We start from the raw sequence: 6,796 nt of genomic DNA, 5'->3' as shown, positions 1-6,796 counted from the left end.
ATCTTTGGGTTTATCATATACTAGATTACCATAGTCATTTACTATATTGTAATTTGTACCTATTCTATTCCATTTATCCATCTCTCTGTTTCTTCATCACTACAAGGTTGTTTTGATTATTATCACTTTAAAATACTTGAGATCTGCTACTGCTATAGCGACCACCTTCTTTAGAAATTTTTCATTGACTACCTTGACACCCTTGCTACTCTCTCATTTTACAGATGAGGAAACTGAGGCTTAAAGAGGCTAAGTCATTTGTCCAGGTCACACATACAGTAAATATCTTTAGCAGGATGAAGGTAGTTCTGCCTATCTCCTCATAGATCAATCTCACCATTGTGCAACCTAGAACTGGAGGTCAAGTGAAAGCTGAATGACCTCTTGCAGGTGTAATATCGCCATCTGAAAGGGGCTAAAATTCTAGCTAAATTGTCTAAAAATCTACTGAGTGGTCACCATAAATTAGAAGCTTTAGCAAGAGTTTAGACTTTTAAGTATTTATTAAGGAGCATAAGAATTTGGAGAGGAGAGAGAAAGAGGCCTTCATCTATCTATCTGGGAGCCAGCATCTCAGCTCCACTCAAACCGAGGTCCCGGGCAAAAGAGAGACCCCTTGGCTCTTCCTCCTCCCAGAAGCCTCTTTTCCAACAGGAAACAGGGCCATCCACACACACACACACACAGCTCCAAGCTAATTGGTTGGCAGCCCTGATTGACAGAACTAACAGGTGGCTCTACAGCTGCAAGCAGGCCAGCTTCCGGACCCTAACGTCACCTGGCTTGTCCTCACATGGCTTCTCCTCATGTCGGAGCTTACCTACAGTATCTCTCCAGTAGGGGGTGCAATTCCAATTCTCACACAGGTATTGTAGAATAAATTCCTGAAAATTTATGCATTAGACTATATGACTTCTAAGGTCTTGTCCATATCCAGAGAATAGTACAGAGGTGGCAGCTACCATCTATAGCCTGGCTCTTGCTAATACTATTTATCAAATTTGCTAAGTAATATAATCCTGAAGATTGAATCACAGAATGTTCATTTTGGAAGAACCCACACTTTACAAAAAGCAGAAAAGGGCCCCTAAAGAGGGGAAATTACTTGCCCAAGGCCTCACACCTACTTACTGGCCTCTCTGGAGTAGAGCACAGACATACTTCTTTCATTCACTGATCTTCCACTAACCTAAACTTACTCTATTCTTACGAGTTCAGAAGTCATTAATTTTCAGTATTTTCCATTGGAATGGATGTATTTTTAATGTATTAGACTGCTATTAATAATGTATTTTTATATCCTATCATTTCATTCTGTCTACTGAGGAGTTTTAAATCAGTTCTTGATATTTTTCAAGGCACAGCACTTTGAAAGGTTATGTATGCAAAAAGCCAAATTTGCTGAGCATATCATGCTGATGTAATACTTTCTCCATAATATTCTCATGTTTTAAATCTTCTTAATAACCACTCATTAATAATAATAAATAATAGCTCACATTTATATAAATCTTTATGGTTTTCGAGTGCTTTATATACATTACTTCATTTTATCTTCACATTGACCCTGTGGTATATGTAGTACATATATCATCATCATCATTATCATCCCAATTTTGTAGTTAAGGAAACTCAGTCTCAGAAAGGTTTAAGTGATTTGTCTCAAGGTCACCCTCCTGGCAAGTGACTGGGCCTAGTACTTGACCTCAATGCACTTTTTCATTATACCATACTCTATCATAATAAAATATATTTGAAAGAGTTCTGGACTTTATATTGTCAGGTATCTCCATGAGCAAATCTAGTATTCAAACAGAACATAGCTGAATTCCCCACTATGCTTGAAAAATAGGTTCAATTTCAGACATCACAAATTGAGATATGTTGTCCTTTAGTATTTGGAGTAGAAAAAACTTTTCATATTTAAGAAAATCTCTTTTTTTAATCTTGACACAACTAGGGAAGAAAATATGCATTTTTTGGCAGGGCAATGAGGGTTAAGTGACTTGCTCAAAGTCACACAGCTAGTAAGTGTCAAGTGTCTGAGGCTGGATTTGAACTCAGGTCCTCCTGAATCCAAGGCCAGTGCTTTATCCACTGTGCCACCTAGCTGCCCCAGAAATATGCATTTATTAAGCACCTTCTATATGCCAGATTCTGTGCTAAGCATTTTTTTTTACAAATATTACCTCATTTGATCCTTACAACAAACTATAAGGTAGGTGCTATCATTATTCCTGTTTTACAGGTGAAGAAATTGAGGCAGACGAAGGTTAAGTAATTTCCCTAGGGTCACAGAGCTAGGAAGTATCTGAGGTCATATTTGAACTCAGATCTTCCTGACTCCAAGCTCAGTTCTCTAGCCACTGTGCCATCTACATGCCTTTCATCTTTGAGTCACTGGTGGATAAATCCTTTAAAAATTATTGATATATTTGGTTTTTACATTACCTCCATTTCCAAATACATTTGTCCTTCTCTTCCTCAGAGAGTCATAAATTATAACAAATTATAAAAAAGAAAATAGAAAATAATTCAGATCAACAAAACAATATATGCAATATTACATATCCCTAGACCCCTACCACTGCAAAAAAAAAAAAAAAGGAGGGATTGTATTTGGGAAAGGGTTTTTTGGTCCTTTAGTGAAACCTCAGACAAATAATGTCTATGATTTAATGAGTTTCCACTTCTGGGTCAATCATACCTTTTCTTGTTTCCAAGGGAGACCAGTCTAGAGGTATATATTTCATCAATTAAAAGTCTCCTGAGCTTTTTTGTTCAAAAATAAAAGCATTAAGTTTGATATACTGGTTAAATCCCAAGTGGGTAATAGCTGCTTTCTTGTTCATGAAATAATGGTTGAATTTGGTAGGTTGTTTTTTGCAATTACCAGGGTTGTTCTGGGCTTTTTCCTCCAAAAGAGGGCCAATGTAGAGAAATTGGCTTTTGTTGTTGTTGATTTGTTCTTCACCTTTAAAGAGAGCACAGAAACTGGAAGGCTGGATGATGAAGAAAACTTTTATTATCCTTCCCCATTAGAGTAACTTTGAGTCAGTCATTGCTGAGGGAAAGGATGAAGTATGAAAGGACGAATGAGTGAAGGGGGGACAAAATCACTCCTTTTAGCACTTCTGATGTGGACAGCTCAAGGAGAGCATTACAGTTGATCTAAAGTAGGAAGATCTGGTTTCACATCTCATTTTTGATGCTTAAATACTCATGGAACCTTCAATGAATCACAGCCTCCATGGGGTTTAGTTTCCTTTTCTTTAAAATGAGAGGACTGAACAAAATATCCTCTGAGGTTCCTCCCAGCTTGAGATCTGTGATTCTATGGCATTACTATCCTCCCCCACCAGCTTGTTGAAAAGGTGCCTGCAATTCAGTGATACTATGATTGAATCTCTGAGTTAGGAGGGCCTTAAAGAGGACCACCAGTTTAACCCATGCCTAAGGCACATATACCCTTTACAACATACCAGTCAAACATCCATCTACTGCTTGAAGACCTCTAGGGAAAGAAAATCTTATGATCTTCTGAGACAACTCCCTCCATTGTTGGACAGCTGTGATATTGAGTTTGGTTCACTGTTAGGAGTGTTGAACTTGGAGTAAGGAAGACCTGAGTTTGAATCTTTTCTCAGATATTAATTAGACGGATGAGTTTGGGCAAGTCACTTAACTCTTCTTCGTCTCAGTTTCCTTATTTGTAAAATAGGTGTAATAGCATTTACCTCACACAGGGTTGTTACAAGGATCAAATGGGGGAAAAACATATGTAAAGCATACTGTAAACCTTAAAGTGCTATGTGAAGGCTGGCTGTTATTTTTAATAAATATTTTTATTCTGTTTTGAGTTTCAAATTCTCTTCTTTCATCCTTCCCTCCCCCTTCCTGAGGTAGTAGCAATCAGATATAGGTTATACATGTGCAATTATGTAAAATGTTTCAATATTACTCATTTTGTATAAGAAGACTCAAATAAAAGAAAGAAAGTGAAAATAGCATTTTTCAGTCTGTGTTCAATCAATATCAGTTCTTCCTCTGGAGGTGGATAGTATGTTTCATCATTAGTCCTTTGGGATTGTCTTAGATCTTTGTATTGCTGAGAATAGTTGAGTCATTCTCAGTTCATCATTGAATGATATTGCTGTTACTGAGCACAATGTTCTCCTGGTTCTGCTCACTTCACTATACATCAGTACATCAGTTCATATTAGTCTTTCCAGGTCTTTCCAAAATCACCCTACTTGTCATTTCTTATAGCACAATAATATTCCATCATCATCATATACTGCAGCTTGTTTAGCCATTCCCCAATTGTTGGGCATCTCTTTGATTTCCAATTCTTGGCCAACACAAAAAGCTGCTAGAAACATTTTTGTACAAATACTTCCTTTTTTGGCATATCTTTGGGATAGAAACTTAAATGTTGGCTAATATTGTTGTTTAGTATATGTGCTGCCGAAGTGAGCACTATTGTTATTATATAATCATCAGTTAGGCACTGTGATGAAAGCATTGTAGAATGTGTAGAAGACCAGCTTTGGAGCCAGAAAGACCTGGGTTCAAGTCCAACTTCTGTGTTACCCTGGTCAAATCACTTAATATTTCAGTGCCCCCAGACAACTCTCTGAGACAAATGGTAGAACAAGTGATCTGCATCAGGAGAGAGCATTTCCCCACTGGGAATTCCCATCCTAAAGAAATCATAGGTCTAGTCCAAAAAGATTCCAAATGTATAGGGCATTATGTTATAGTCTACAGGAGATTTCTTGATACTTTGACATATCCATCATCTTAGTCTTTCTGCTTTGCAGATCACACTTTTTCTATGCCTTCTCATCCTGTGCTTTTCTCATCTACATTCTCCCATAAATCTTTCATAGAAGTCAATCTAACGTATTGGATGCCTTCCTCTTCTGGTTCTTTAAATGTGTAGCACTTGGAGTGTGCATCTGTTGTTGGCCACTTTCATGTCTAGACCAGCATCTCTTCTGGGATATCTTTTATACTTGCACATATATCATATTTGGTAACATACTGTAGCCTTCTCACACCCATGACACTCCTTTCCATTTCCCTTTGAGTAATTTGTAATTTTGATTCTTCTGAGATTATGGTGTTGTAAGATCCAGTCATAGGGAATAGAGGATCAAAGAGATGAGTTTTGTATGGCAAGGTGGAGAGGGAACTTGGATTTGAGTCAGGAAGACCTGATTTCCGATTTCACCTCAGATACCCACTAGTTATATAACTCTGAGTGATTATTTTGCTTCATCTCTCTGTGCCTCAGTTTTTTCATCTGTAAAATGAGAAGATTGAGTTTAGTCTCAAAGGTGCCTTCTAGCTTTAAATGCATACATTTGTCTTTGTTCACTTTATATATGCTATACACATTTATAGATGAAATTGTCACCTCCATTAGAATGTAAGCTTCTTGGGAGTAGGGATTGTTTCATTCTCTGAACTTTTCTTCTCAGTGCCTACCACAGTGCCTAGCACATAGTAGGTATTTAACTAATGCTTGTTGAATGAGTGAGGGTGAAAAGCAACAAATAGAAAATGAATGGCTACACAGGTACCAAGAAGAGAAAGAGAGAAATTTCCCCAGAAAATTTGATTATTGTCCTCTGAAAGATTTATGGAAAGCAATGGAGGGAAAAATCACACATGATAGGAGGTAGGGGGCTTGCAATCCAGTTCTTAATGGTAACATTAAGAACAATGATGATAATGACAACAAAAACAACAATATCTAGTAGTTATAGTAACTTAACATTTGCACAATTTTTTTCTCTTTTTTCTTTTTCTTTTTTTTTTTAAATAAAAAGGTTTATTTACTCCAGGATCAGGGTGGTTGCTCAGTCAAAGAGACCAAAGCCCATGTCATCATCAGACTCTTCTGACTCCTTCTTTTCTTCCTTCTTCTCCTCTGCAGCAGCAGGGGCAGCACCACCAGCAGCTGGGGCAGCAGAACCAACACTGGAAGCAACAGCAATGGCACCACCGGAGGGCATGAAGGCCTGCTTACTGCTCCCCTGTGCAATCACATCTTCAATGTTCTTGCCGCTCAGCTTGCCGATGACCTTCTTCATGCACTCCTCGTCCATCTCGATGTCTACACTGTCCAGGATCTTCTTCAGGACCTTGGAGTTAGGGGAGTCGTTGCCACCGGGGATGGCCAGGAGGTAGGCGGGCCACATAACGCATGTCAGCGGTCTAGGTTCTACTCGGATCCAGTCTGGAGGTCTTGGCCTGGCGCTGCGGGAGCGGCAGGGCCCAGAGAGAGTCCAACCACAATGGCGTCAAGGCCGGGAAAAGCTGCACAATGTTTTACAAATATTATTTTATTTCATTCTCACAACAGCCCTGAGAGGTTGGTGCTCTTCTGATCCCATGATCCTTTGAAGCAGGTTGTGATTGCCCAAATCTCCCTACCCTCATATCCTCCACTAACTAGATTCTTGGTCTATCTTTGGCACCTAGCAAGAGCATTAACAACAACAACAACAGTCATTGGTTTGTATAGCAGGTAAGCAAGATGTGTTGTCACACATTGCTGAGCCGCATTACCATTTGTCCTTCCCTTATTATTTACCCTGATGGGAGAGGGGACAACCAAAGATGATGTATGGAGCAAGGTGTGCAGATACAAAAAATACTTTCTGTGGATGCCTATGTCCACGTTTAAAGAGCATTTTCAAGCTCATGAAGTACCTTTCCACAAAAATTCTATGAGGTAGTTATTGTTATTGTCTCTCTTTTCCAGATGAGGAAACTGAGACCAAGA

The 6,796-nt window shown here is 38.7% G+C and overlaps 1 pseudogene; it reads right to left on the bottom strand.

The window, feature by feature from the left end:
- Positions 1-5,867: 5,867 nt before the first annotated feature.
- Positions 5,868-6,216, bottom strand: LOC122737231 (annotated as a pseudogene).
- Between the last annotated feature and the right edge of the window lie 580 nt (positions 6,217-6,796).

Source organism: Dromiciops gliroides, chromosome 1, assembly GCF_019393635.1.
Source record: "Dromiciops gliroides isolate mDroGli1 chromosome 1, mDroGli1.pri, whole genome shotgun sequence".
Classification (NCBI taxonomy): Eukaryota; Metazoa; Chordata; class Mammalia; order Microbiotheria; family Microbiotheriidae; genus Dromiciops; species Dromiciops gliroides.
This window is presented reverse-complemented; position numbering and strand designations above follow the sequence as displayed.